The sequence below is a fragment of the Ambystoma mexicanum genome, chromosome 3p, assembly GCF_040938575.1.
Source record: "Ambystoma mexicanum isolate Mex_15411 chromosome 3p, UKY_AmexF1_1, whole genome shotgun sequence".
Classification (NCBI taxonomy): Eukaryota; Metazoa; Chordata; class Amphibia; order Caudata; family Ambystomatidae; genus Ambystoma; species Ambystoma mexicanum.
In genome coordinates, this window is record NC_090925.1 from 266,531,272 (window position 1) to 266,545,085 (window position 13,814).

The following is a 13,814-nucleotide window of genomic DNA, read 5'->3' on the forward strand; positions in this document are numbered from 1 at the left end:
GTTTGCCGCAATCAAAAAAAATTCGGTCAAATATACCCACTATATTGTTTGCACATTCATTCGTCCTATTTTTGTGGGCAACCCGGTTCCCCTGGGCCCTGACCCTGGGAGCGGGGGTGGAAGAGCAGGAAGAGGAACAGCTGGAGCCTAAGCTGAGTAGGGCTAGCATACCTTGCTATGCAACTCCCCATGAACCTGAATGAATCCCGCTGCACTACCATTTGTGTGGAAGATGATATGATAGGTTATTTACAAGGCGCTTAATACTCAGCCGTTTCTAAGCGTGAACCTGGGGATCAAACCTGCGTTGCTTCCAAGGCAAGCACGTTGCCCCTGAGCTATCCTCCCAAGACTATTACTTGCAACACCAAAACACAACAAGCAACTCAGAAACACAAACTCAAGGTGTTCTTTTGGGTACCTCGTGGTCCAGGAGAGGGATGCCAGCCACCAACCAGATGGTCTTTCAGAGCTCATTTTAGAGCCCCACAGCGGGCTTTCCACTGCCCCTGAGCTCTGTTAGGCAAATCCCATTTTGCATCTGCAAGCTGGACGTTTGCCCCTCCAGCTTTTATCATCCCTTTCATTTCTGGCTAGCGCCCTTTATATGTCCAACTGGTATTCTTCTCTGACCCATGCTGCCACACCCGAGTGGATTCCTGACCGCTCGTGTTCCCCCCAAAAGTAACCTTATATACACACCCTTTCAGCTAACGCTGAAAAAATTATGTTAGTAAAAGACTCTATTCCTTTGGGTGAAAAGGGCACCCCGTCTGGAAGAAATAGATCTGGGTTGCTTTGAGATAACCCCTGCCTAATGTGACCCAGCCTTCCTGCAACATGTCTCTAGCGTCTTGTTTAATTTTCTCTTCGATGTTTGCACCGTCTTTCTGCATTCGGCCCGTGCCATATCTTTTTTTAAATTACATTTTTTAAATTTTATTTATTTTTATTGTAATCTTTAGTTTACATAAACTTTTATTACAAATTATTTCCAAATCCACTCATGCTGTCAGTTGTATGATCAACCAAAGATAATGTCTATGTAGTCCACTACTGCACAGGTTAACATCACATTCTGGCCAGATAGTATCGACAGCCACTAGTCTTCCATGTTATTGTTCAGCAGAGCAAATTTCCCAGAAAGAAGGATCTCTGCGGAGCTGTCTGTGTACATTCCCTGATCAGATGTTTTGAAGACTCTATTTTTATTTTACTGTATCTGCAGACGTTCTCCATAGTGTCTTTGTCATGTCTAAGCCATAGCATTTCTTTAGTTTTTTATGCGTTAAGACGCAATCTTAAAAATTGGTCGCGATGATGGCGAGAAGGAAATTTCATCAAATATTTCGGCTGTTGATCAAGGCTGTTTTCTGCCACTCCTAAGGATAAGGACGTGCTCATCTTGGCTCTTTCCTCTGAGTTTTTAATCCAACTCCATCTTTTCAACTTTATTTTTGCTAGTTGCGGATGTTCCATTAAAGAATCCATTGTTATGTCTGCCGCATCCAAAAGCTCTTCTATTTTGGAACACCATGCTTTCAATAGACCAGTATGAGGGAAATGCAGAGATGGGCCTGGGATATTATAGGCTGGTTCTGGCTTTTTTAGGAGCATTTTCCTTAAAAGCACCGTCGCTTTCCATGTCGTTGTTCCATAGAGGGCATCAATTCCCAATTCGTGGCGTAATGCAGTCATTGAGATGTAGCTTGGCAGGCGTAAGACTTTATGCCAGAATAGACTTTCCAAGTAGGGCCAGATTTTTTGATCGAGATTCCAGGCTGCTTCGGCACCAAAAGTTATAGATGGAATCACTTTTTGATGGAAGAATATCAAAATCGGACTTAGAGTAAATTTCCCATACTCTCTGTGCAATTTTGCAGCTTGTAAGGCGAATGTGGTCATTAGATGTATTAGATCTTGGTGCCATGGCCATTCTCAAATCGATTTGTTAAATAGCACTCCTAAGTATCTAATTGATGGAGACAATTCGAGAGCTTCACCAGAGATGTGCCATTTGAAGTTTTTGTTTCGCAAACCAGCCAGAGAGCCCATAGCCATTATTTTTGTTTTGGCAGTATTCATTTCAAGTTCATTCTCGGCCAGGTATTTTTGGAGGGTGGTTAAAAGTCTCTGTAGACCTATCTGGGTAGACTCCATCCAAAGAAGATTGTCAGCGTATGTGGCCCAACCTATGGGTTGAGCATTTACTTTCAGAGGAACGCATTTAACTCCTGCCATAGCTCTAGGAAGATCAGCGATGTACAGCTTAAATAGTTGGGCAGCTAGAGGGCACCCTTGCTTTACGCCTTTCGGTGTCACAATCTCATTTGTCAGATCTCCACTGATATTTAGACGTACTCGGATGGATGTATTAACATGCAGAGCCTTCACAGGATGGAGAAGATCAAGGGGGCAGCCCCACTTTATAAGTTTCTTCCATAATAGCTCCGGGTTGGTGGAGTCAAAGGCTTGGTGCATGTCCACAAAGGCCACAAATAGAATCCTTCTTTCTTTTAGAGCCTCCAATTTTAGCAGGTTCAATAATACAAGGTAAACCTCCGTCCCTAAACCCTTAGTAAAAGCAGTTTGTCGGCAATCGGTCATCCTGACTCTCTCTGCCCAAATTGCTAATGTCTTCTGCAAGAAAGAGGCAAAGACCTTCCCAATCGTATCTAGAAGGGCAATCGGGCAGTAGTTGGAAGGATTGCCCGATTTCCCTTCTTGAAGATGGGTAACACCACCGCCTTTCGCCAGGACGGGGGGATTTCCTTTATATTGTAGATTTTTCTAAACAAGACCTGCATCAGATCTGCCCAAATGTCTTTGTTCGCATTTAATATAATATTTGAGATGGAATCGGGTCCTGCGGCTCGTGAGTTCTTTAGCTATTGTATTGCTCTTGCGATATTGCAAGAGGTTTTGCATACATTCCATGGGGCCAAACACTGTGATGCCTTACGTGTGTATAGTAAGGTAAATGTTTTTCCCAGGAGTTCGCTGTTACTTCGTTGAACATCATAGCATTGCACTTTCCAGGTGCCTTATTCAAAATTGCCCATATTTCTCATGACTTATGTTTTAGAATAAGTTGTAGAATTTTTTCTGCCCGTTCTTGGTTGCAAAAAATCGCAAAGGACTTTACCCAGTTCCGATATAATTGTCGGCGTAATTTAATGGCAATGCCGATATTTGGGCCAACAGTTTTCTTTAAGCTCCTCTGTGTAGGATTTTCTTTTCTCGCACTTACTGCTTGGCTGTAGTTGTGTTTGTTCATTTTAGCCAAGGCGGCTTTCCCACTAGCTTGAGTTATATATTGCATCAACAGAGGAACATAGTCTACCTGAGATATATCGTTGGTTTAACTTGTCTCGAGACATTTTAATACATTGCTTATTTGTGTGCCATTTATCCTTAGTCTGTTACCACCAGAGTTGACTGCAAGGGGTACTGGGTAATTCGGAGACAAAAGATCACATTTCATTTCCCAAGTTAATTTAAGTACGTCATGATCGCTATTTGAATTGTGTATTACATCCATCTGTTTAATTTTGGGAAAGAGATTATTCGATTTCCATATGTAGTCTAATGTTCTATGGCTTTGGTCACGATGCCAAGTGAAGTTTGGCGCTAGATCTCCTTTGATGTTTCCATTTATCACTGAACAGTTCCTACATTCCAGAGCACGTTTGAATTGCGGCCTCGATCTAATTCATCAGATTGAGATGTGGAGGCTTGGTTTTGATGTGAAGACGGTTCTCTCTCGAACCAAGAATAATTCATGTCACCGCAAATGATGATTAGTAGGTTTTGCGCAGACAGCAAGCATTTATCGATCAATGCGGTTACGGAATTTATATATTTTCTTGTAGAGATCCAATTGTGTTTATTAGAAGAAATGTCGTGCGTTGCAGAGGATCAGTCTCCTCGAGATTCCATCAATGTTCCTTCAACAAAGATATTCGGATTCCCGCTTTCAATTATTTCCCACCAGTTATTTATTTTTACCATCGTTAGAAGTCTGGAAAATGGGCGCCCCAATTTGTTTTTCCCTGCTGGATTCAGCATTAAAGTATATCCATCTTTTACCGGTGCATCACAAAGCCAGGTTTCTTGTAGAAAGATGGCAAATTTTTCTTCTAAACATGGTGAGAATTCATTGAATAGATGACTAAAGCCTCTCATATTCAAGCAGATTAGACCATATTGGGTATCCTCCTGTGGTCATGATGGCTATTGCGTCTGCCGCTGGGAATGGGCCTGTTTATGTTGCATTGTGGAATGTGCATAAAATGTTGTGGTTGACGGGTTATTATTTAACATTGATCTCAGGGTAGCACGCCGTTGTTAATTTGTTGGTGAGTCAGAATTGCAGCTGCCCGTAGAGTCATCATCATTTGTATTGCCGATTTCATCTTCAACCAAATCAAACCCAAAAAATAGGAGTTCATCTTTTGCATCCAATAACATTTTTTGACTGCTTTCGAATTGATGTGAAGCAGAACTTTGTCTGAAAATCGTTCTGATATATATTCGACTAGTTTAATATCATCTGAGGTTATTGTTCTGAGTGTCGGAATGCACTGAAATAATTTTATTGTGTTTCCGATATCCAGATTTACTTCATTCTCGTCAGACTGTATGTTCTCAAGCCTCAATTTCGATCTATTTGGACAGACAGTGGTTTTCATGTTCCGCGACTCTTTTCCAACTGCTTTGCTTTGCATTTGCAGTTGCTTAGATGTCAATTTGGGGTTTAAAGATGACGCCGATATCGAACTTGCCAATTTAGCATCTCTCCCCATTTGTTTACGAAAGGTGTCCATTCATCGCTGGTGGATTTGATGGCTCTGCAGTGTTCTTCGCTGACAATTGCAGGATTGGTATCTGGACAGGGGCCAGCAGTGGAAGTGTCTTCGGTGTGTATTTTGATTGCGTTTCCTTAGTTGGATTTTTGACGGTCGGTCTTTGAGACTCCGACTCATTACTCTCATTGTCAGTGATTTCATCCTCTTCGATGGAATAAGTTGAGAACTCGCACAGGTCAATAGACGGCGAAGATCCACGGGAAGATACTTAATTTGACTCCAATCGCGGTCGTTTGGATGGATTATGTGCGACTCGGGGTACGTTCTTGTCTGCGTACTTTTGAGTAGCTTCATCTTTGTTTTTTTGAGAGGCCATCATTGTTGGATTCCGTACGAACAATCCCTGTTTTGGAGGAGTAGACAGATTTCTTATAAATTTCCTTGTATTTGATTTGGAACATTTCAGTGGTTTTTCTTTGCTTCGAATTTTTGTTGTAGTGGAATTTAGTTTTTTCTTCAGAGCTAGATTTCTTTCTTCTATCTCCAGGGTTTTTGCAGGCCCAGAGAATATTCCAAATAGAGACAGCCCATTTTCAGTGGGTGGTGCAATACCACCAGTAACGCTAGGCATAATTGGTAATTTTGCGGTGGCGACAACATCATTAGACAACGGTTGAGTCTTTCCGGTCGGAGTCTTACGGTTTGGCAAATCCTTACTCCCTTCAGAAGCGTTTGTTTGTGCAGTCTCAGTGGAGTCGCCAGAATTTTGATTCGGAAGAGTGGAATTCTCTGTTGCTACATTGGCCACCCGCTGATTTAAATTTGGGCGCTTTTGATTCACGATTTGCACAGATTCGCAAGCCGTCACTGCACTTTGACTACTTACGTTAGGAATTTGTGGGCATAGTTCATTTGAAGTTTCAGCTGGCATTTGTGGATTTCTCCAACTGAAAGATCTCATTGGATTCGTTGTGGCGCATCCATTTCTTTGATTCTAATATGTTTTCCATTAGATCGTTTTGTAGAAGATTGCTCCTTCATGGCAAGAGCACTTAATCTATATTGCCATCCTAAAGTGAGTTTGAATTCTCTGTCGAGTCATAGTTGTAGAGCATCATTGCAGCTTTTGATCTTCAAAAGTTTGTCCGAGATGTTTGTTAATATTGCACCTTGATCCTTGATGGTTTCATTCATGGATTCGTAAAGTTTTACGAATGGAATTAGCGCCACAGAAGATGCTGTAAGTACATTATTATGAATTTGCAGCACGGCTGCAGACGACAGATTTGTTTTGTCACCAATGTCGGCCATGCTGGACAAAGGCTTCTTGTGGTCCCGTTCTGGTGCTTTGAGGGTTTCCAAGTTTAGGTTTCCATTCGATTGTCTTTTCTTGTTTGCTAATGAGCGGGATCTTCGCTCGTCCGAGGAGTCATTTGTATTTGATTTCAACGGTGATGGAAAAGTAAAGATTGATCTCATCCTTTTTCGTGCGGTCAGTGAGAGAATCAACTGTGGTGTGCTTGTCGGACTTTGATGATGAACATTCGTCCTAGACAGACTTTCTTTTGTTGTCAGATCGAGGTTTATCTTAGTTTTGTCTTTACTCATGATGTTCTTTGTGGTATTTAGAAAACTCGCATTTAGTTTGTCTTTGATACTTAGGAAGTCTGCCTTTAGTTGCTCTGTTAGACGTACTTCCCGAGCTGCCAGATCGAAAAAGGAAGGACCATTGTTACGATGCAGAGTTATGAGACTCGTTTCTGACATTCCAAGATTGATAGAAACACCAGGGATACTTTGATCAGTGGCTTTGGCCGACAGACTTGTTAGATCATCCTTTGTGGAGAAACTAGTGTCCTTTGCTGTCGTTATTTCTAAGACCTCAGTTCTAGCCCTTATAATTTGCTGAGAGATTGCATGAAGCTGGGAGCTGATTGTGTCCTGGTCCTTATTTTCACTGTTCTGCTCATTAACCAGAGACGCAGAGTCTCATCCAATTAACAATTCAGCAGCTGTGCCGGTAGTCAAGCAAGATTTATTTTGTTTTGCAATCTCTGTTTCACCAGCAGGGACTTGGGATATACAAGATTTCTGTCCGATATGCGGCAATGGAATTAGTATATTCATTAGTTCAGTATCAGTAACATCGAATGGTGAGAAGAACATCGCCATATTTATTTCCACCATTTTGCCATTTGTGGTATTCGAAGTTGCCACTTAGGCGTTGTCAAGTTCTGCCTGCACAACCTCCCCGCCCTCCCCCATCGGGGTTGCTATTTCATTTGGCAGAAAGCTTGCGGTGTTCACGGTGGGCTGTGAATTAGCCCTCACAGCCACACCCGCGAGTGAAGATAACGTAGGAAGTCCTGTATTAATGGATTTCGATTCGTCAAGCAAGAAGCAGGGTGACAATTTGCAAATGCATTTGCGTCGCTTACCTCATTCGGTATGGCTGCTAGTTTAGGTGTTGTCTTCGGTGTAGGTAAACAGTGATGGAGCAGGGATTTTGTTAGCGTCAGCGGCCCGCTTTCAGCCGCCATGCTCGCGTCCTCAGCGGACTGAAGCAGACTTCACAGACTCTGCACTGGACTCTCTCCAGTAGTGGGCTGTGCTGTTTAGTGGGCCACACATGTCCTTTTGCAACTGCCTTCTCCCAAACTTTGCTAGATCATTCCCACCAAGTCTATTACCAGGTATTCAGGCGGGTCCCGGAACCCAATCAAATCAGATAGTCTGTAATAGATGCCCTCCCATCTCATGCCCGGGGTCCCACACCAGGCAGTGATCGTCTTTCGGAAATACAGGCCTTGGTGTACGTCCTCTATCCACCTCCCTCCCTGAGTCACGGAAGATGACCCATGATCCATGCTGATTTGTATGGGCCGCCACCTGCAGGGGAGAACATGTTGTGTTACACCAAGTCTTCCTTAATGTATTTCTTGAAACAATTAGATCTCCAATCCCTTATCCTTTTCACCCCCTTTGGCCCTAGGCCACCAGCCCAGGCTGGGGTCGCTGCCCCTATCCGGAATGAATGGTTGGCATATTCTGCTGAGTGCCCTGCCGTCCCTGCACATTAACAGTTGGCCCACCAACTCTGGGCAGATTTGCAGGAAGCCCTTTGTGATACAGATAGGGCAGTTGCCCACTTCCTCAATACATTGCAGTGTTATAAACCTCACTTTTTGTAGCTGGTCCGTTTTTCATTTTCTCAACAGCATAGTCATGCACCTTTCACCTATGCTGACAGCCTCCATTGCAAGCCTGTCAACCTACTGCCGTGTTTCTAGCTACTAGCTCCCCAATTCTAAATGCCCCAAAATAGGCCAGGGCGAAGGCTGCCCTGAACAGCATTGTCTCATAACTGCTGGTGCATGCGCTGACTAGCGCCCCCAACAGGCGATCTACTTTCCCAAAGTTCCATGGTCTTCTGGCATCAGGCCTTTTTCCTTCAATTTTCGCCACCATTACAGCAATTTCACAAGCGGGTTACCTTTTGGGTCCATACCCCCAGCCACTTTCACTATGTATGCTACCTTTGCCAGATGCGCCGCTGCCCAGGCCTTTCTTTTGACTTGCGTAAATGCCGATTCTAAAAATGTGTTAACATCATTTGTTGTAATCTCCAACTCATTTCCTTTCTCAAGTACATCCTTTACAGTTCAGAGGTACTTACATTACTGCTTAGCCGTTTTTCAGGCTAAAGCGTTTTCGGCGAGGTCCATTATTACCCTTCCAAGCCTTTTCTCTGACCCTGCCCCTGCTTTGGTGGTGTCTTCTTTCTGTGAAGCGCTCTGCTTCGCTCTGCACCCCACTTTTTCTGATGCTTCCTGTCTCCTCATCTGGTCTTCCAACGCTGCCCATATTTTCTCTGGTGTGGCTGTCAATTGCCTGAAAACCCTCCACTGTGAACGAGGCAAGGCATCAGCAACATTGTTTTCCTCGCCAGCGATATGCCTGGCTTTCAGCACCATGTTATGGTGTCCAGTCATTTTTTCTAATACAAAAGTTTTGAAAGGCAAACTTTCGAATTTATTTTTTTCAAAATTCCATTCTTTCGAATGACAATTTCTTTGAAAAAAAATCGAAAGTTTGCCTTTAGAAACTTGGGTTAGGGTTAGGGTTGGGGCTTGAGTTAGGGTTGGGGGGTGGGAGGGTGGCATGAGGGTTGGGGGGCTGGAGGGGAAACCCCCCCAATATACACTAAAACCATGAAACGTTACATGGAGCTGTCCAGTGCTGAAATTACAGCACTAGACAGCTCCATCTAACGTTTCAACGTTACCAAAAAAAAAGCATTGAAATGCTACTTTTAACATGTAAAAGTGCCTTTCAATTGAAACCAATCCATGACTATTGTCGACGGATTCGTTTCGAAAGAAATGCACTTTGCATGTTAAACATAAAATGTCGCAGCTTTTGTTTTTGAAACTTTTGTTTCGAAACTTTTGTTTTTCAAATCTTTTGATTCGAAACTATGACTATAAACCCCATGTTATGACTCAAAGCAGTTATCGTTATTGCCTTCAACATTTCTAACACCAGCAGACAAAATGCTGCCCCTTTGTTGAGTACTTGCACCACTGCCATATTATCTGACCATATTGCCACCTCTTTGTTATGCAGCTCTTCGCTCCGTTGACAGACCGCCACCCATATCAGAAAAAGTTAAAGCGTGGTAATGTTTTTGCCCAGCCATGTCTCTGCCATTTCTCTGCCCAAATCCCCACGCACCATTTTTTTCCCAGGATAGCACCAAATCCGCTTGCACCTGCTGCGTCAGTGAATAGTACCTTTTTGTTCTTCTGGTTGATAGGCATGCGCCAGGTAACCGTGCCGTTTAATTTTTACAGAAACTCTTCCTAAATTGCCAGGACTTTTGTAATGCTCGCCCCCAGACATACCCTGTGGTGTTTCCACGGGGCCCCTCTGATCTTTAGTTCCATGCGCCTTTTAAACACTCACCCTGGCAGTCTGACCCAGCCTACAAAATTTAGATTCCCCGCCAGTGACCGGAGTTCCGCAACCGTTCCTTTTTCTTTCTTTTGTAAGATCCTTATGGTGTTCGGTAGGTCGGTAACTTTTTCCTTGGGGATACGACAGATCCCCCCTCCCTTGAGTCTATTTCTATGCCCAGGAACTGTATTGTCTGGGCGGGCCCCACCGTTTCTTCCCCTACCAGTGGGATGCCCCAGTACCCCTCTAATTTTTAAAAACCTTCTAAGGTTTCCCTGCCTAAGTTAGTCTTCCGTGGCCCTACCAACAATAAATCGTCCAAGTAGTGGACTACCTGTGCCTCTGGGATGCTTCTGCTCAGCGCCCATTGCAGGAAGGAGCTCACTTTAAAAAAATATGAAATATGAACACGAGACTGCACACCCCATTAGAAGGCATTTATAAAAATAATATTTACCCCCGAACTGAAAACATAGCGATGGGTGCGATGTCTCATGCGCTAGCCTGAAGGCCGCATGAATATCTGCCCTAGCCAACCAGGCTCTTCTGCCCACCTTCCTGCTTCTTGAAATTCATTTTATGCTACCGTTGTCTCCAGGTTTGAAATGCCATTGTTTACCGACTTGCCCACTGGGTATAATAGGTGGGGTATTAACCTATTTTCCGCTTGTCCTTCTTGGGTACTAAGTCAATGGGAGCAAATTAATTTGTGAAATGGGATCCTATCAAACGGGCCACCCACCATGCCCAGCTCAATTTCCTTTTGTATCCTTTTCTTGAGCAGTTTGGGATTGTCTCTTGCTGATTTCAAATTCTGGGGAATTTCTTGTGGCCCTTGACCTTTAAAAGGGATGGTAAAACCCTGTGTGAAACCCTGCTTAATAATACTGCCTGTTTCTCTGTCTGGGAAGGCTTGTAACAATGTTTCCATTTCTTCCATTCTTATTGGTGACCTCCCCAGTGTGAGCGGCCCTCTATGGGTGCTTAACCTCAAATTGCCTGGGGTTGGTTGTCGTAGCCATCTTGGTGCACTTGCTGCTGCTGTGCTCTGCGCCACACCTGCTGAACTCGTGCCCACATCTGCATTCTCTTCTCCAGCTGCATGTTCCCCTTTCGGGTTTCCAGCATATTGCTGGAGGCCCCTGGGGTGGCTCAGCCCCCACGAACCCGCTTGTGCTGTGGGAGGCAGGCTGCGCTGCCAACCGCTCTGGCCCCCAAATTGCTTCCTCTGAAAGGATTGGCCGCATGGAAGCTGTTGTCGTACGCCCTGTACCCACTTTGCCAATATGTTTTCCCTGCCTGCCCACCTGTCGTCTGGGGGGCAGATATCCCCGCTTTTGTTTTTAGCACATTGAATATGTATATGTTTGCATCCTCTTCTTCCCCTGCCAAGTCTGGGTAGCTATCCATCTGCATTTGAAACTGTCTATCATTTTCCAGCCACGCATTGCCACCAAATGCTTTATATACTTTGAATACCCTCTGCTCATAGGCTACCAAAGAAGTCCCCTCCTTCCGGCATCTCGCCATCATTATATTGGCCAAAATGTGAAATGCTTACAGCCAATTATCAACATTCTGTAAAATAGGAGCTCTCTTAGTTGCCCCTTTCTCATCCTACTTCTTTTCCTCCTTGCACACATCAGGGCTCCTTCTCTGGCATTCCAGCAAAGAAAATATCTCTACATATTCTTTGCGCCAAATCTTCCCTTTTATCCTTTTCTCAATGTGTCATGACATGGTCTTATTCACTCTTCTGTGCACATCTTTCCCCATTGTATTTCTCCCGAACTTTGTTTTAAATGCACCCCCACCATTACTTGTTCCTTCTGCTGCTGTCGACTTCTTCCCATTCATTCATGATACCCTTCTTATTTACCCAGGCCCTTAAATGCCTCCTTTCATCATCCCTGCTAGACTCAGTGTCGTCTTGCCCGCAATCATCTGTGTCGGAGGATCTAGGGCTCACATCTCTCATGCATTTACTGCATCCCTCTCTCTTTCTGTTCCTGCAGCACCTTCTGGGCATTTTGCCCAAGCTAGTTCTGCACGAGCGTAATAATTTCAAGATCCATTTTTCAATCCTCTTTTTCTTTTTTTCAGTACCTGTGTGATTCTCCTTTCTACTCTTCTTACGCGGCCCCTCTTTTGCAGTCTTCTCTGATGTCGTGGGACCTTCTGTTCCCTCTTTTCTTTTCGGTCCTCTAGGGAGGACCTCTTCCTGTGCTTCATCTGATTCCGCGCTGCCACTCTCGTCGATCAGCAGGGGTGACATCTCCCCGCTGTTGTCCGATCCTTGCCGGAGTGTCTCAGTCACCCAATGAGCCCCAGATTACTTTTCTGCTGCTCTGACCCATGATACAATCTGCTTTCTCCTTTCTTCTTGCTCCGTCATCCTTTCTCCTTGACGGTGCCCAATTCTCGTGATGTTTGAAGTTGCAGGAGGAGGTGTGTCCGCACCAGGCTCTGCTGCTTGGTACCGCTTTGAAAACCTCAGCTGCATGAATATGAGCCACTATGCGATGCAGAAACACTGGCCGGCTTTGGGACTGCCACGCCCAGTTACCTGTGCCCTTTTGTACAGCATACCATTCTCTTCTGAGTGCCACCGGGCGCCGGCCTGCTCTTCCTCCTGGTTTGCCGTATGTCAGTTTTGTTGTGCACCTTGGCAGGGCGGTCTGTGTGGTTCAGCTCCCCCACCATGTGTGTGTCTGCTCTTGCCAGAGCCGCTGTGGCTTCTCCACATGGCTTTGCCCAAAGCTCGCTCGATGCAACTCTCGTCCTGCCGATTTCTTCTCTCCAAGGTTTGCCGCCACCTGTGCTTCCAGTTAGCCGATCATGCTGCTCCACAAATTAAATATTTTGTCCCGGCCACCCTTGCAAGTTTTACCCGTTCTGGATGAGCTTACGGATTGAATTGCTGCTGTGCTGTTGCCGTCCCTTTTTATTGGGGAGAAGTTCCCCTTGTTGGAACCGGTCTGGTTCAGGGTCCGGGTCTCCACCTGACCATTGTAGTCATGTCGCAACTCATGCCAATGCTTTCCATTCATTGCTGTACCTGGGGCTCTGCCCCTGTTCAGACCTGCCCTTTGTTTCTGTTTCCTGCTCCCTGCGAGGTCGCCTCAGAGGGCGGGACGAGAGCGACAAACTGTTGCATGCTGCCACAGGGGCACGGCCCAGCCTCCTGTGCTTAACACTCTGTGCCCTCCACCTTCCTACCCTGTGGTCCGTCAGGGGCCCGGGGCCTTAGAGCAGGGAAGAGGAGAAAGTTCCACTAATCTTACTATTCAGCCAGATATCGATTCCTTAAATGCAGAATATAGAGCAAGATCGCTTTTTAACATAATTGACGTTCCAAACCTAATAAACAAGTCTACATCAATAAAAAAAAACTCATAAATTAGAATTCTAAATACTTCTTTCAATCCTATTGTTGAGGGGGTCTCAAACCCTCCCCCCAGCATAACCCCAAGATGACGGATGCTACCCACTGAAGCAGCCCCACAGGCAATACTCGGATGACATCACCAAAGTAATCATGAAAAGGTTACATGGATGAACACACCCGCAGAGACATTAGCCAGGTGCAAAACAACACACATAAAAAAGCGATTATCAGCAAAATGGAAGCCACAGCTATATTGAAAAGAATTGGGAAGGCTCAAAACACAGGGCTGAGGCCTGATACACTGACTTTTATGGGAGATGCGAAACAGGCCTGGCAGCATGTGCAGCCCTACCAAGGACACTTGCGAAGAGGGCTTGAGTTAGCTGAAAAGATACAGCACCTGCAAGGACAAAAAGACTGAAATCCCTCATAAATGCCAGCAGTGAAAATTATTTTTACTGTCCCTGAACACGTGACCTGGAGCTGGGGAACAAAGCCCATTCAGATAGATAAGGTCGTTCCCATCAAATTGAAGACAGAAGATGAAAAGGGTCTGGGAAGTCAGCGGGGTGAAACAATAGTGGGAAGCAGGCGGAGCTCACCTATCCCACCCATCATTTTTGCTCAGATATACTGCTCACATACTGGTAAGTTTCCTAAAC